Source organism: Pantherophis guttatus, chromosome 1 (genome assembly GCF_059756535.1).
Source record: "Pantherophis guttatus breed Tessera chromosome 1, ASM5975653v1, whole genome shotgun sequence".
Taxonomy (NCBI): domain Eukaryota; kingdom Metazoa; phylum Chordata; class Lepidosauria; order Squamata; family Colubridae; genus Pantherophis; species Pantherophis guttatus.
In genome coordinates this window covers 315,335,720-315,352,801 of record NC_142063.1, presented here as the reverse complement: position 1 = coordinate 315,352,801, position 17,082 = coordinate 315,335,720, and positions in this window count along the sequence as shown.

The window sequence follows — 17,082 nt, the reverse complement described above, 5'->3', positions numbered from 1 at the left end:
TCCGGGGTGGAGATGTACAGCTGGGTGTCATCCGCGTACTGATGGTACTTCACCCCAAAACCACGGATGATCTCGCCCAGCGGCTTTACATAAATGTTGAACAAAAGGGGCGAGAGGACCGATCCCTGCGGCACCCCACATATGAGGGGCCTCGGGGTCGACCTCTGCCCCCCTGTCAACACAGACTGCGACCGGTCAGAGAGAAAGGAGGAGAACCACCTTAGTACGGTGCCTCCCAGCCCCAACTCTTCCAACCGGTGCAGTATGATACCATGGTCGATGGTATCAAAAGCCACTGAGAGATCTAACAGGACCAGGACAGAGGAGCAGCCCCTGTCCCGAGCCCTCCAGAGATCATCAACCAACGCGACCAATGCCGTTTCCGTGCTGAACCCAGGCCTGAAATATAAATAGTCTCTGTATTGAATAGAATAAACTAAGGGTAAACAATATTTTAGATCCACAGTACAACAAATATACTAGCGCCGAAATGGCTCAGTGGTTAGAGTGCAGTATTGCAGGCTACTTCTGCTGATCACCCGCTGCCAGCAGTTTGGCAGATCGAATCTCACTATGCTCAAGGTTGACTCAGCCTTCCATCCTTCCGAGGTCGGTAAAATGAGGACCCAGACTGTTGGGGGTAATATGCTGAATCTGTAAACCACTTAGAGAGGGCTATAAAAGCACTATGAAGCGGTATATAAGTCTAAGTGCTATTGCTATACTCATTTAGTGTGAAAGAAAAATTGCAGGGGAAAAAAACTCCCATGATTTATTTGTTTTTTGAGGGAATAGAGAGAAGGGGAATGAAGGAGGATGAGAAATAAGGTAAAAAGAGCTGAAGATCATAAAGCCTAATGGACATAATACTACAGGTCAGACAAATAGAGTTAATAAAGCTAAAGATAAAAAGATGATTTGGCGGAAAAAGAGAGAATCAGATACAAAATGGAAAATCATATTTTTTTTAAAAAGCACAAAACAAATCTGAATGTCATTTTCTTTCTTTTCATTCTAGCAAACCTGCTTAAAGAAATTCAAACAGAAAAAGAAAGAGATAACCAATGGAGCAGAATTCCCCAAACACTCAAATAGCAAAGTTTGTGAAGATGATAAGACTTGTATCCTGACTGCTCATTCTATATTATCCACACCTTCCAGCTTTGTTCATATATTGAGGGGAAGCTACAGCAATACTTACAGTTTGAAGGTACTTGATTTGACCTTTGAATCAATTCCAACATTGTTTTAACGAGGTGATTAATCAGATCAAATACCCCTTAGAAGTTTTACAAACTCCTTCAGGTTATGGTTTGGGTCACGATAGTCAAATAAGCTTCCTCACCTAGTCAACTCCATTAGGTGGTCTCAGAATAATGATACTATGTGGGACTCAAATGCATTTCTAATTGGTAACTTCTTTAGGGTGTCCTCTTGTTAGCATCTTCCCACATTTTATAGTCATGATATTCCATTTTGGGGGAGGAAACCTGATAACCAATGAAACCTACATTTTTTTAAAAAAAGATCAACATTGCAATGCCTTTGCATTCTAGAGAGGAGCATGGCATGATGTGTCTGGGTTTGCATTACGCCACTGTGAGAAATAGGTGTAGGAAACAACCAGAAGACCAGCTGTCAAGATTGCAGGCTGTACAAGTTACCCGGCACAAATACTGGGACTCGGCTTCTGCCAATGTGATAGGAGCGAATGCTTTATTGCCGTCTGGAAGTGTTTATTTTCTGGACATAAATTCAATGGACAGAGTCAAGGCATGTGTAGAAATAAAGCATACCATCATTTGAGCTAAGCTGACAAGGACAATTTACCGTACCAAGCATTCATTTTGGGCTGGTCAGGAGAAGTCAGGCTATTAACATGCAGAAATTCCCGCTGTTCCTTCTTTATTGTCCCTTCTCTGAACTTTGGGAATGGCATGTATTAACCCCTAGAGAGCCTTTGAGGCACAGCAGGCAGCTGGGGAGGAGACACTTGTGTAGGGCCCGGTAGGCATATGTACTATGTCCAGATATTATTGACGGTTGCAGTTCTCTGCTTGCATGAAAAGCCATGGCCTCTGAGTGTGTGCTGTCAAGAGGCCCAGCGGAGGGCTTAAAATATTTCCCCAAAGCAGTCTCTCTCAGTCCCGCACATCAACTGAAACTTGCTTCAGTAACAAAGTTTGTCTATGGTCCTGACCTTGTTTTCCATAGGGGGGTGGGGGTGGGAAGCACAACAGGAAAACAAGCTGTCAACTTTCCTCTAGATTAGTTTACAACTATGAGCTTACATGTGTGTGTGTGTGTGTGTGTTTAAAAATGTGGATTTATGTGAATTAGAGTGTGTGTATGTTTATATGACCTGGATGACTGAGAACCTCCATAGACATGTATGTATATAGGGACAGAGAGGGTGAGAGAGAACAGCCATAGACAACAGACACACAGACACACGCACAGACACACACACACACACAGAGAGACACAGAGACACAGGCGACACATACACACTCAGAGAAACACCCATAGAATCCACCAGTAAATCCCTACAGATAGATGACTTCTTTTTTCAATGAATCTAGTATTAGCCATTATTTTTAGTATTTAATTGGACAATTTTAAACAAAAATATTTGGCAATTCCCCCACCCTTTCCAAATGGAAATTTCAACCATGTGTGTCCCACATCAGCAAAGTCTGAAATGGTATTGTCCATCAAGAGGCTGCCGGTCTCAACTGAGCTCAAGTAATACTATTCATAACAGTACTCAGACATAAAGATGTTAAAACTCTTATAATGTGACAAAAAAATCCACTACATTATGATGTGAATACATCAGACCTATCTTAAACAGACAGTCATGAGATCATCTTAAGGCATTCTCTCTTGACCATGATTTATTTATTTCTTTAAAGAGCAACAGTAGCAGGGTGGGGAAGATTTGGACTAGGGCTATTTCCTCTTTTCATGCAGCTTATTTAGTTGAAAATGCTCTGTTGAAATTGATATATACACCATAGATAAATCAGGGGCTTTCCTAACTCATCCAACCTATCCCAACAATTTAGTAATCCTGGAGGGACATGCTTAATTGGATCTCCTTGGCTGCCATTGGCATCTCAACAAAACTATAACAGACAACAAGCACTGTTTTGCATCCTGCTAACAAGGCCCTTTGTTTTTAATAAAGCTGGGCACAAATGGCCTTTTGAGATGTGGTGAACAATTTCAGTGTACTGCTTCAGAAGAAGCAGAAATTCTCAGATATTTTCTCAAGTGGTGGTGGTGAAGCATCAGGGGAAGAACCATGACTTTCAGGGCTGGGAAGATCTATAGTCTCCTTTCTCAGACTGATGCCTCTCCCCACACAAGATGTGTTGGAAATTATGCAGCAGAACTTCCCTGGTTTGCCCATGATGGCGAACCTATGGCATGCATGCCACAGGTGGCACACGGAGCCATATCAGTGGGCACACAAGCATTGCCCTAACTCAGCTCCAGCGCGCATGCGCATGCCGGCCATCTGATTTTCAGGCCTTCTGGGCCCACTGGAAGTTGGGAAACAGGCTGTTTATGGCCTCTGGAGGGCCTCCGGAGGGGTGGGTGGGGAAGGCCCATTTTTCACTCTCCCCAGGCTCCAGAGGCTTTCTAGGAGCCTGGGAAGGGTGAAAACAGCTCCACCATCCTAGGAGTGGACCTGACTTCTGGTGGGCCCCGAAGGCCCATTTTTCGGAAACGATCCACTTCTGGCCTCCAGAGGGCCTCCAGGAGTTTGGGAAGGCAGTTTTCTCCCTCCCCAGGCTCCAAGAAAGCCTCTGGAGCCTAGAGAGGGTGAGAAACAGGCCTATCGGGCCCACTGTGCAATTGTGTGCCAAAAGCAGGGGGAGCGCAGGGGGGTTGCGTGCACATGTGGGGGGTGGGTCACATTGAATTATAGGTGTGGGCACATGCACACGCACGACCTCCCCGTGCTCCCTCCGCTTTTGGCACGCGATGGCAAAAAGGTTAGCCATCACTGTCCTATACTGTCCCAGTAGACAATGATAGATGTGAAAGAAGACTGTTCAGCAAGGTGAATAAGATACACTTGGTCTGATCCAACCATATATATTTATATATATGTGCTGCGCATGAGCATATACTGTACTCACCATGTCCCCGCTTTGTAGGAAATATTTACTGTTTCAGAGGCCTCAATTGCCATCCTGTGTTTTCTCTCTGAAGTGGAAGGCAGCCAAATATTTGACTTGCTATTTACAAATGTCTAAATATAGAGATTTCAACAGGCAAAACAGACAGGTCTTGTTACTAAACCATGAATAAGCATCTGCCTAAACCCTGACCTAATGGTTTATTGTAAATTGCCCTCTATGTCATGGAGGGAAATTTCAAATAGTGAAATATATACACAAATACAGAGCATATTCTTTTTTTATTTGAAGATTTTTTTTTATTGTGGATAAAGCAGAGATAAGAAGATATCTATTTTATAGAAGAACAACATATATAGATGATGACATAAGCAACAGCGAAATGCTCACCAGTAATTTTAACCTCCCTTCATGCAACCTGGAGAAGCTTTTAACTGAGTTAGGCATCGCCATCTCTTTCAAGTGTCCCATCCGAGAAGAATAGCCCTGCCCACAGGAAAGGTCACTGTTTGAAGAAGGTCACATGATTTCATTATCAATCAGAATGTCCCAGGGCAGTGGAGGAGGCATAATGCTATGAATGGCCGCCCGGTGGACTAGCAGTGTTCAGGGCATACTCTAATATCCTTTCAGTGCAATTCAGGAGAGGATGTTAATATTTATAAAAATGTATTCCATTACTGACTTGGCTTTTCATCTACAATTGTCAGGCCACAATTTGCTTTCAAATTCTCACAGCTAGCATGGTGACCCTGAACTAACAGCCTTCACATCTCCTGCACAGACTTGGCATTCAGTTTAGCTGGAACCTCTTGCTAACTGTCAGGAGTCATTGCTTTAAACCTTTTAGCGAATCTTTCCCAACTTGATTCCTCAAGGTGTTGGACCCTGAATACCATTATTCCCAATCAGAATGACTTTTGGAATTCTAGAATTTGATATTCAACACAATTGGAGGGCATTAGAAAAGGTTACTTTTATCAGAATGGATTGAAATATTAGTGTAGTCTTATGGTTGAGAGATTGCATTTAGATCAGCTTCAATCTCATCCTTGTTATGAATTCAGCTTGGTGGCCTTAAGTGCAAGATACACTCACCATTCTCTGCCTTACTTCTACAGATCTGACTTACACATCTTGTGTCAGTTTTGTTGCAGCAAGAACAACATAACACGACATATCAAAAGAACACCGGTAGAACTGGTAGCGGAAATTTTGAGTAGTTCAGAGAACCGGTAGTAAAAATTCTGACTGGCCCCACCCCCATCCATTCTCTGCCCCTCAAGTCCCAGCTGATTGGGAGGAAATGGAGATTTTGCAGTATCCTTCCCCTGCCACGGCCACCAAGCCACACCCACCAAGCCATGCCACGGCCACCAAGCCACACCCACAGAACTGGTAGTAAAAATTTTTGAAACCCACCACTGATAGATAGATAGATAGATAGATAGATAGATAGATAGATAGATAGATAGATAGATAGATAGATAGATAGATAGATAGATGTTTACATAAAATGGGGGATACTGAAGAAAATTCATGTGTAGCATACACATAGAATTGTTTAGCTTAATACTATGTTACTTTTTTCCTCAGGGTCATTCTTAACCATTTCTTTGCCCAATTACACAGAAGAGTCCTAAACTGGTGAAAGGATTATGCAGAATTTGCTTCTGTTTGTTCTATTGGCAGGACCCATGTGAGAACTCTCAGAGCACCTTGAAAGCTTCTGTTCAGTATAGCTCCCTTTTGGCTTGTAAACTGTACTGGATGTTCCTTACACATTTATGTCAAAATAGTGATTAAGGGAACGTCTTCCTTCATTTCGCTCCTTACACTACTGATGCCAACCTATAACTGTCTTATTTTCTGCTCACCTCAAAATCTTGGGAATGTGCAGGGAACGTAAGTCCATCAATGGTCCCTCCAACTGACTAATAGAAGAAGGGGAAAAGGCTTTAAATTACTGCTGCCATATTTCCCTGAGTAATAAATATCCCATTCCCCTCTGTATATACAAAAGAAGGAGAAAATAAATTGTTAGTGCCTCAGTACAACAAAAAGGAGCAGTTGCTGCAAGAAGAGCTGACTGTAAAACAAAGATGCCTCCCCTTCTGCTTCTCTTTAAAAGAGAAAGCAAACAATGAAACTGAAATGATAACATGTCAGAGTTTTGCAACCAGCTCTTACCATGCTGGTTTGTTGCTATACTAATAAGACTAGGGCAATGTAGTTCTGTTTAATCCAGGCTATGTTGGCTACTAAACTTGCCATTTATCCTGGGAGTATAATGGCCCAGGCGTGTGATCAGGAGTGAAGTAGACAAGAATTGGACCCTGTTTTGCACCTAGGTGGTTCTACAGATGTGTTTGCCAAACTTCATAACTTTAAGATACATGGATTCAATTCCCAGAATTCCCCAGCCAACATTAAATAGAGAATATTAAATGGAGAAATTAGATATTAAATGGAAAAAATTCCTGACAGATCAATTAATCAGTAGAATGATTTGCTTCCAGAAGTTGTGGGTGCTCTAACACTGGAAGTTTTAAAGAAGAAATTGGACAACCATTTGTCTGAAATAGTGTAGGGTTTCCTGCCTGAGCAGGGAGTTGGACTAGAAAACCTCCAAGGTTCCTTCCAACACTGTTATTCTGTTTCTGTTATTTAAATATGCCAAGTTTGAAAAATACTATTGTAAAATAATGTAAAATGAGGCTATCCTTGAAGAACATTCAGAAGGTCCATTTGGTTCAGAATAGAGTAGCATGGTCATGGTATTTTTGGACATGTCTATCTTTTCCATGATATACCTTTGCTTTCTGAGCTGCAGTAGCTTCTATGTTTACTTTTGGGTGCAATTCAAGGTCCTAGTTTTACCTATAAAACACTACATGGAGCAAGACCTGGGTTACTGAGGGACACCTTACGCTCATCGTTTCTCTTGGTCACATTAGGTTGGAAACAGGGGCTTAATCCAGGCCCCATCTACTACATATTGTCATCTCACAGGACCCAGGAAGGGAGCTTTTTCCATAGCAGCACATGCTCTCTGGAACATATATGTCTGAGTCCATATATGTCCAGGAGAAAATCAGGACTGGTTAAACCAGATGTACCATCCACTTCCAAATGGGATTTACTTGGTCTGAAAAAACAGAGTATCTAAAGAGAAATTCAGAAACAGTTAAAGGGGACAGGGAAGAGAGAAAAGGGCTGACAAAATCCTTACAACATGTACCATATGGTTTGACATTTACCAGATTAGTTAAACATTTCTACTGGGGATAAATATGCCCAGATATCTATGTGGAAAAAAATGCACGAGACAAAGACTCATGCAGCATATTTATGTGCAGAGTCAATTCTGTTTCCCCCTTCCATTTTTCTAGCCCCATTCAGGAATCTGAACATATAAGGTCCAGAAAGTATAAACTCAAATTAACCTTTATATTTTTCCAGAGGTCTGTGGTATCCAATGCAAAGAATGATGTTTAATTTTTTTAAAAAAAGAGGAGGGAACCAGAAGGCATTTTCTTCAGAGTTTCAGTTGAGCTGGTTTTTGTTTTTGTTTTAAAGCAAAACTCCCACCTCATCCAGAAGTTGCTCTTTTGGAGCGCCAAAAAGCATGAAAAGTTTGTCAGATTCTATTTTCAGGGTTCCCTGTTGCCCGTGGAGAGAAGATGGTGATGGCTGCCAAATTGATTCCAGGCTGGCTGATGCAGAGGAGGTGATTGTTGGTGCCCAGCTTCTGGTGCAAGGCATGCTGCTCTGTGGTGAACAGCCCTAAAGCCATAGATTTCATTTGATCTTTGCAAAGGCTAACATCTGTCTGCTGTCATTTTAGGAAGATTGATGACAGCCTGAGAAAAAGGGAAAGAGGAAGGCTAGTTGGTGGGGAGGAAAGGAAGCTGTATAGGTGGATGGCAGATCTCAGCAGTCCCACTGGCAGTAGCTGAGATTGGCAAGGGTCACCAGTGCAGGTCCAGCAATTCTCTGTAGCAATGGTACAAAGTAGCCTGGGTATCCCTAGTAATTGCACCAGGTTGTTAGAGCCAACTGCTGAGAGTCAGACACACACACTGGTAACTGTCCTCCCTCCTTCTCTCTCTCTCTTTTGCACCTTGCATATCTTGGTCAATTACTCGCACAACAAACGTTACAGAGCTAAATGCTACGACAGCCATAAGAATGTGGTTCACTGTTATCTTAATGTATCTGGGCAATGCAAGGTAAAGCTATCAAACATTACTATTCTTTTTTTTATTTTGGGGGAGCATCTTGAAAGAAACAAACTGATATGAACATCAAATGGGTTTTAGTGCTATCCTCTTGGATATTGGGAGGGGATCCTAGGAGAAAATGTTCTTAAATTGATGGGGGGTTTTTTGGGTGGGGGGATGATTCCTCTAGCAGAGAGAAGGGCTCTTACTTGACTGCTTTGCTTTTATCCCCAGATGTACCACACAAAACCCACCCACTCCCTGCACTCGTAGAGAGAGGCAGCCCCCTCAGGCAGATGATTTAGCATATTACCATTAAAGAGGAACAAGGTCTAAGTAAATTAATTTATTGGTTCTGCATTTTAACTGTCAAAGAGGAAGTATATTTCTGTTAGAGAGTAGCAGCCAGCATAGAAAAAAAAATGTGCAAGATTATTGAATCGTAATCTTAGATAAATCAATCCACCACTATTAGTTTCTATCCCCCCCCATTTTATTTTTCAGATCAAATGTTTTTAGCATCCTGTGATGTTTGATTAAAATAAAAAGCAGACCAACAAAAGTCATTACCATACCATGATTAAAAAAAAAAAACAGCCACACAAACACAGCTTTAGCTACTTGTATGATCATGATATTCATTCCATTTCCCTTGAGTTCCTGGTTGCCCAAAATAAAGGTTAACAGATGGATTGTTTGTCTTTGGTATCAAGATAGGTAGGTAGGTAGGTAGATAGGTAGGTAGGTAGGTAGGTAGATAGATAGATAGATAGATAGATAGATAGATAGATAGATAGATAGATAGATAGATAGATAGATAAAGAAAATCAAAGTAATTTACAGATGTAAGTAGCAACACTGTAAAGAAACCCAGTTATATATTGAGTAGAATGGAAAGCATATTCTTTGCTGTGACTTTTCAATATGTTTGGACAAAAGGATGATTGATACTTATTTTCCTTCTTACCACCTGACCTGCATGATAGCAAGGATGGTAGTCTAACATGAATATAAATCACTTAGAAAACAGCAGTGCAGATCTAGCCAGGAAAGGAGGATATGATTGGGAACTCATATTTTAGTTGGTGATGATCAAAGTGCTGGACACAGAATATATAACAATGTTGGCTTCACGCTTCTATTTCTGCAAATGTTGCAGCACAGATCCCACAAACTTGCCACCAAAAACTAAGAAATGTTTCCTGCTAACTTGGGTGAATGGTGGGGAAAAGATGAGTCAGATGATAGAAAAGAGATTTGTAGGCAATCGGGAATCTTGGGAAGAGCAAAGCAACAAGGTCATTGCATTACACAAATGGATGTGTGTAATGGATACGTTCTTCTTTTATAAGTATTAGTAATTTTTTTTCCTTATTCCTACAGTGTTAAGTCCATTAGGCCTCTCCAAAGACTTAATAAATTTTAATTTGTTTTACTTCCCAGAAAAAAATGGCAGGCAATTGTATTCATTATTTTGTTGGTACTTCGTTAGTAGAAGACTTTGTGAGTTGCAAAAATAAAGGGCTGTAGGGATGCCTACAGACTGCCCACATTCTACTCTTTATCACTTCGAGTTATGGAACAGTTAAATCAATGGTGACTAACATTCTCACCGATAAGGAATTGTCCTATGGTGGGAACTTTACTGAACATAGAGTTCTCTGGAGTCCAACTGGCCGTTTATTCACTATTTATATTGGTCACTGATGTGGTACACTGTCTCTAGCTGTTGTTCTGTGCAAACAGAAAATGCTCTTTAGAAAAGCTACACTTTGCAGTTAATAAGTAGTGATGAACAAGTAGCCTTTTGAGGCAGCTTAACTCTTCATTACTGATGTTTTCCTTGTAGAACTCTTGAGAAGCAGCTGTAGAATTTGAAGATTCTGTAGATGACTGTTTGAAGAACCAAAGGGACAATGTTATTGACTGAGTCACTCAGTATCAACACTGATTAAAAAAGGGGAAGTGACTGAGGAAGAGAAAAATGAGGTTAGGTCTAAAATGAGATGTGCATTTCTCTGGTATCAACTGGACTGATAAAAAGGCTGAGATGGAGAGATAAATTTACACACAGGAAAATAAGAAGAGATAACAGATTGCCTTGCCGTGCATAATATTTCCCAGAAGTGATGAAAGACATAAGAATGGACTTCAGATTCTTGTAAAGATGATGAGATATTGCTTTCTAAATCATATATCTAGAAAGTTGACCTGGGTTGGCTTCTGAGTAATGAGCTGAAAGTTCTTAATAACACTGCTTTATGGCAGAATGTCATACCCCAGTTTTAACAGTTTTATTTCAGCTTTGCAGTTCTTGGACAGATAAGCGCACACATACACCCAACTCTCAGGCAGTTAGTTGCTGCATCATCTAATGCACTGGGGTCAAGCTAGGCTCAAGGACAATTTTGAAACAGGAAGACAATGATAAAATAGCCTCCAACATTTCACTGATAAAAATAGAGATGCCCTTGTGTTTGTGCAAGACTCTCATTTCCACACAAGGATGAGGGTGGCTGTTCATTCTTCCTCCATAATCCCCACTCACACTTTTACCAATCTTACTTCCTACAGCTGCCTTGTACTAAAAAAAACCTCCCATTGCCCTCATGGACAATCCTAGAATGATATGAGTCTGAACATTGGGAGGAGTCAATGTGAGATATTTCTTTGAGGAAAGAACTTAATTAGGCACAAATGTTTTTAAGTAGTTATTAGAAACTTCAGAAACATCTGAGCATTTTATGCTACCTTAGAAACAAGTTGATCACCCAGTTCAATGGACTCTGACATATGGGAACTTATAGTACAATTATTACATATTCTCTGATTCATCTTTTATTACAGAATTTTTTAAATGCATAACAAACAAGTAGACATTACATCACATCTCAGGAATGAAGATGCAAGCATTATAAAGATTGGTATGCAAAATAATAATTCATATACTAGAGATACTGTGCTGGGAAAGAAAGGAAGGATAATAATGGAAGCTTATTATATAGCATAAGAAGCATCTCAATTTACATAGTTCTGTGAAGCTAAGGCAGTCATTTGCTGGTGGAGCTTCTGATGGTGGGTGCTTGTCAATTGGGATCCTGCTCCTAAATCCAGGAGAGTGTATTTTCTGACTAATTTCTTGGCATTGTGAGATTAGGAATAAAAATAGAATGTATAGAACAGTGTCAAGGTACAAAGTTACATACCAAACGGAAGCAGGAAAGATAAATGATGTATAAGATACAAGAAAGCACAACAGCCAATGTGTTAGTCTGTTGCATTGTTCCCAACAACGCAAGGGTTGTCCATTGGTACAAGATAATTTGCTGGTACATAGTTTGTTTGGAAAAGAAGATGTTCTCAGTGCATTTCTAAGTAAAGTTTTTGGGATATTGAAAAGATTTCAGTAACCAAATACAGACCAAAAAGGCATTAAGAGTTGTTAACCTAATTTCTTCTCTGGTAATGTACTACTAACTAGAGCATACAAAACATTTGCTAGACCAATTCTTGAATACAGCTCGTTTGTCTGGAACCTGCACAGCATATCGGACATAAATATAATCAAGATAGTCCAGAGATATTTTACAAGAAGAGTCCTCCATTCCTCTAACCGCAATAAATACCTTATGCCACCAGACTCCAAATTTTGGGCTTAGACAACTTAGAACTACACTGACTTCAGTCTGACCTAAGCATAGTACATAAAATTATCTGCCACAATGTCCTTCTTGTCAATGACTACTTCAGTTTCAACCACAACAATACACGAGCAAATAATAGATACAAACTCAAGGCAAACCGTTCCAAACTCGATTGCAGAAAATATGACTTCAGTAACAGAGCGATTAATGCCTGGAATGCACTACCAGACTCTGTGATTTCTTCCCCAAACCCCCAAACCTTTAACCTTAGACTGTCTACTGTTGACCTCACCCCATTCCTAAGAGGTCTGTAAGGGGCATGCATAAGTGCACCAGTGTGCCTACTGTCCCTGTCCTAATATTCCTTTTTACTCTTACTCTTTTCATGTATTCAAATTATGTTTATACTTTTACCTGTTATCTTATATATGCTTGACAAATAAACTTATGATTGTATTATGATTTATTTGCGATCTAACAAAGATGCAAAGAACATTATGGATCTTACGTGCAAACTACTATAGTGTTAGGTTATCACTTGCTAAAAGTAAGTTAAATAAAGTGTTAAATGATCTGATGCCTTCTCTCTTCTCCTTCTCCTTCTCAATGTCTTTGCAAAAAGTCACATTTTGTTCTGAACTTCATATCTATTAAGGCTGTGCAGCTCTTGCAAGGGACACTTTGCTTTCTTGATGATTGAAACAAAGCATTCCTTGGAAGTGTCTTGCAAATCAGCATGTGGCTTCTAATCTGTTGTGTGGGTGCTTTGCTCAGCAACAGAGCCTTTGTTGCAAGTGCAGAAGCTGCTGCTTGCAAGATGGATCAGCTGATGGATGCACAGCCACAACTGTTTCTTGACATGGTGGAACACATCTTTATGTGGCAAAGTGCCTCAATGAGGCCAAGTGCTTACAGCCTGCACATCCCTAAGATTTACATCTATTTGTCTAGTAAGTAGTGAAGATTTGATTTGTATCTGCTGTGTTCTTGATGCCTGTCAAATTCAATTCTGAAATAAATTTTCTCCCATCGTAATTCTAAAACATATACAATCATGCACAGGGCATTTATATTAATCTGGATCTATCTTTGCTGCTTACATTTCCATCAGAGTCACTTTACTGATTGAAGATGCTTTGCTGGGCCCCTAAAACATATCATTAAGGTTTTCATCCTTGGAGATGAAGAATATGTTTTTATTGTGAGGAGTGGAGAAGAAGAGGATATGCAGTAGCTATTCCTATGACAAGGATAAATATGATCCAGTTATTTCTATATTAGCAGAATTTAAATCTCACTCTGTTAAAGGCTTTAGTGCATGAGAACCTGGTATTATACATGTTACCAAGAAATGTTTACTGCTTTGGGATATAATTAACTTTAAAAGGAGAGGTTTCCACGAAGAAAACAAACTTAACCTGATAGGTCTGATATCACCACATTCTCTCTAGTTTTCTTCAACAGTGTATGGGAGCCTTTATTTCTGGCATGCCATGCATCCATGTTTAGTCTTTTCATCTGCTTTTATAGAGCTTTGTGTTTACATGTCAGAAAGGTGCAGTACACAAAGCTTCCTGGGGATCTGTACCAGCTGCTGGCTACACAGTTTACATTTAAATATATTGAGAGCAGCTTGTGCACTGCACCCCAGCTCATACCCGGTCTCAATTAGTCTGCCACTTGACTGAGTTTTTATTATGAATCCTAGTGGCTGATTAGGTAGGCATTAGGTATCACACATGGTACTCTGGATTTCAATGGACTGGTAACAGAAATCAGGTACGCATTTCAATGAGAGCAAAATGCTGTGTTCCACACAATGGACTTCGTTGTGGCCTGGACAAGAAGCAACTAATGGGGGTCTCCTAGTGCCCATTAATTCCCCCCCCCCAGATGTGTGTTTTTAAGAAAGTTGTATAGAAAAAGGGATGCTTATGGTAAAATAGTCTTTTTTTACAGTTTTAAGATTGAACACGAGGTAACATTATTGTCATAAAGAATTTTAATCATTTGAATTGGAAAAATAAATGTGTGCTGATCTGCACAGAAACATTTTCCTGTATTAGGAAAACAGCACAATGGAAAAGGGTAATTTTCTCCTCCCTAATCTTGTGTTCTCAAATAGATTGCATACTTCCCTGGCTACAACTATTAAAAAAAAAAATCTTTGACCTTTCTTTGTCATGTCTAGTGAGACCCTAAAATCAGAGATTTTAGCTATCAAATGAAATTCGATTCCATGCCAACCATTAAATACAATCACATATGAAATTCCAAATATTGGAATGATTAAAATATTTTAAGTCCATGATGCAGATTAGATACATTCAAGATACTGTCTCAGAGAGTCATTCCTTCCCCCCCCCCACCTCCACCTTCATTTTCCTGCTCTATTGCATCCTGAATTCTGCTCTTGAGCAAACTGTACTCTTTCCTTTGTCTTTACCATAAAGTGCCCCTTAGTGCATTTACTATTGATTCTGCTCCCTCCTCCATGGTCCACAGTGTCATGTTGGTGAGGCTCCCAACATCCATTGACCTGGAAAACAGGAGAACCTCAGTCGTTTTAACAAAATGTTGTGAGTCTCCCACGTGGTCGCAGGGAAAGCAAAGTTGCCTTGAGTCACTGCCCTGTCCAATTTATTTAACTCTGTGATGTCACTCACTTCAAGTTACACTGTTTTCATCAAGAAGCTGCTACCCTCTGATGCCCTGTGGGTTTGTATTAGTGCTGAAATTATAAAGGGTAAAGAAGAAATGGCATCTGAGATTATTCTGTGTAACTTTTGCTTCTATATTGCTTCCCTTTGCAATATAGCTAAAAACCCAGCAGTTTTCATATTGTTTAGAGCAAGGATGATGTTCTCACTTAGATTCTTCAGTAAACATTCGAACCCAGTATTAGGGTCAAAAGAGCTTCTTCTATTTTAAGAAATTCCAGAGCTTTCATGAGTAAAAGGCTGATATTCGCAGCCGAGCTGGGTGTCCATCCATTGAGAAGCAATGTTATGCAATCCATGGGCCTTTCTTATTTCTCTGTCTGAAAGACTATCCAGTCAACTCCAATTTTAAAGACCCATGAAAAAGAGAAAGCAGGCAGGTTTGAAAGTGCCTATCAACACCAGACTGAGTGAGTTTTTGGCAATGTTCTTCTACATTCTCATGATATGGATTATCTTTCTGTTTAAATTATAGCCTTTATTTCTAAAAGAGGGCAAAGACTGGCTAAAAATTTGCATATGCTATGTAGATAATTTGTAAAAATTAGCCTGTATAATTTTTTCCCCTGTAAATTCATGGTCTCTTTTATTCTCTTTGTCAATTATTTGTTTTCTCCTCTTTGGCAACTATCCAACCTCTCAAAGCTTATGACCTGAACAAGACTTTCAGTTTTTTGTGATATAGGAGAGGATTCTGGAATGTAATTTGTTATGTGTCCTGATTCCTTCCATTCTTTTATAGTATTGTTGTCACTTCTGCCCTCTGACTATTAAGAGGCCTTCACAGATCAAAGTCTTCCAAAAACAGAAAGAAGACCTGTTTAATTTTTGAGATGAATTCTGGAGCAATGTTCACTGACTTAGTATAAATATGCATCCAGTTTACAATTTGGAACCATGTCTCAGAGTGATAGTTGTAGGATTGCTTATTATATTTATGAATTGTGGTGGGAAATCTTAAACAAGAAAGCATAGTTGTATAAACTATCACGGCCAATGCAGAGGTATAACCAACAGGTAGCCGAGTTGGGAATCAGTATCTCAATTCTTTAATGGGTTTTGTGAGTGACAGATGCATTGATTAATTGCTTGGAAGTAAGCCTATAACAGCTCAGGGATTAAGTGCTGCTCCAATGATTAATGTAAAATGTTTATCTACCATGTTTCCCTGAAAATAAGACCCTGTCTTATATTTTTTGAGCCCTGAAATAAGCACTTGGCCTTGTTTTCTGGGAGGTCTTATTATTTTGGGGCACATGGAGTAAGACGGGGCTCCTCTTGCCATCTTATCTGATTTCCAGCTCTGCCTCCTTAACCCTAACCAGAGGAAATGGTAGGGACTGGCTGTGCATGCATTTTAATATTTTCAGGGAGGCCTTATTTTCAGGGGGGGGGAGAGGTATTTTCAGGGAGGGCTTATTTTTAGTGCATGCGCTCAAAAGCCCGATTGGGCTTATTATCTGGGGAGGTCTTATTTTGGGGAAAACAGGGTAGGACTATCAGATCTGGATTGCAAGAATCCAGACCATCACTAGCTGGCAGCAAAGAACTACAGGGGGAAATTAATAACTGTATTTACTGAATTAACTCATCACCAGTTTGATGATGAGGAAAATAGCCTGATTTCTCTCTGACCTATTCAGAAGCAATCCAGCTCCATTTAGGGATGAAGCCAAAACAAGATTCAGAAATCTGTTGACTTTTAGTGTATTAGCCATGACTGGAAGCCAAGAAATCCTACACACTTCTTAAATTTTTAAAGTTTGCTCATACTATCTAACAATTAAATTTATTATTATAGATAGTGGTCATAGCATATAGCATATCATAAAATGCAATAAAATAACAGATATTAGAAAATCAGAGTCTTCCTGATTTCAGGCAAAAAGAGGCAGAAGAATGATACTTATCTCTTTTAAATTTTGATTTTTGCAAATAGGAAAGTTTCTTTTAACTTTTTAAAAATATTATTCTGAGGGAGAACTAGCTGAATCTTGCATTGATATGGCCCTTCTCTGGAAATAGAATTTTCCAATTTCAAACAAGTTGTAACATATGTGCACTTAGAAAAAGTGAGACTTCTCAATTTTATTGCAGATTTAGTGTAAAATTTTGATCAAAATAATAGCTCTGTCTTTTGAATCTTGTTTTGGTAGCTTTCAGTAAAAGAAGATATTTATAAATGTTTACACATTTTTATTCTGTATTGGAAAGGGTTTGTCTGATAGCAAACATCCAATCCATTTCTAGCCCTGCAAATTGTTTGTCTATTCATTTTGTGTATTGCAAGAAACTGGGGGAAAAAAATTCAGCAAATTTTTATCCTGCGGGAGTTCAGCAGTAC